The 1,091-nt window shown below is 43.0% G+C and overlaps 1 non-coding gene across 1 annotated transcript; it reads right to left on the bottom strand.

The window, feature by feature from the left end:
* Positions 1 to 721: 721 nt before the first annotated feature.
* On the bottom strand, positions 722 to 884 carry LOC135016679 (U1 spliceosomal RNA). Its single transcript, XR_010214691.1, has one exon. It is a non-coding gene; the product is annotated as a U1 spliceosomal RNA (small nuclear RNA).
* Between the last annotated feature and the right edge of the window lie 207 nt (positions 885 to 1,091).

Below are 1,091 nucleotides of genomic sequence, written 5' to 3'. Positions count from 1 at the left end.
TAGACATAAAATCAGAAAATGAAGAGCTGTTTAATCACTCAATTGGACTTCTCTGCCAGCATAATTTTTTTTCTATGCAACCCACTGCTAAATTGTGCTTCCTAGCTGTTTTTTTATAAAATCACTTAATCAAATCTAACTCTGATTACATCAGAGAAGGCCGGGTACCCTACACCATAAGAGGGGGTTTGAAATTTTGACTTGTCTACTTAAAGATCACCAAAATCTGATAACAAGGTCAATTACGTCCCTGGGTGGGATTGAATCACCAACCTTTAGGTTAATAGCCATACACACTAACTGATTGCGGCACAGCGACACTTTGCAAAAGTACATACTGACAAAGGCTAATAAGCATTCATCTAGAACGTTTCCTAGAAAAACTTTAAAAAGTCAATAATCTGGAGAATTTTTGTAAGAAACACATTGGTACTTTCCCATGATGAGTGAGTGCTTCAGGATCTCTTGCACTTACATGGGCTATTAACCAAAAGGTTCCCACCCAGTGATGTAATTGACCTTGTGATCATATTTTGGTGATCTTTAAGCAGACAAGTCAAAATTTCAAACCCCCTCTTATGGTGTAGGGTACCTGGCCTTCTCTGACGTAATCAGAGTTAGATTTAATTAAGGTGCGCAAGGGCATAGAAGGGAGCGGTTTAAGAAAAGAGAAGTGGAAACAGACAGCAAACTAGGCTGGAGAGAGACCTGAGACAAAGAGATCTGAATTATACGAGAGCCGACCAGGGGAAACACAAATTATGCAGTCAAGTTTCCCACATTTGGGGAAATCGCAGGAGCAGCACACCCAGAGTGCAATGGGTGAGCCTTGCCCTGGGAGAAGCACCTTCATGATCATAGTATCTCACCTGGCAGGTAAGTAGGAGTTGGGCTAGTGCTGGGGAGGGTCGCTGCTCGGGTACCCCCCTGTCAAGTGAAGGAGATCCAACTGAGGCAGCACAAGGGAACTCTCAAAATAAGAACAAGGCTAGAGGAAGATCTGAGACAAAGAAATCTGACTTTTACCAGAGCTGACCAGAGGAAAGCACAAACACAGTCCCCCACTACCACCAGGAAACATTAACGCCACT

The sequence above is a fragment of the Pseudophryne corroboree genome, unplaced genomic scaffold (assembly GCF_028390025.1).
Source record: "Pseudophryne corroboree isolate aPseCor3 unplaced genomic scaffold, aPseCor3.hap2 scaffold_302, whole genome shotgun sequence".
NCBI lineage: Eukaryota > Metazoa > Chordata > Amphibia > Anura > Myobatrachidae > Pseudophryne > Pseudophryne corroboree.
The sequence above is the reverse complement of the archived record's forward strand: the minus strand, read 5'-3'. Positions and strand labels throughout refer to the sequence as shown.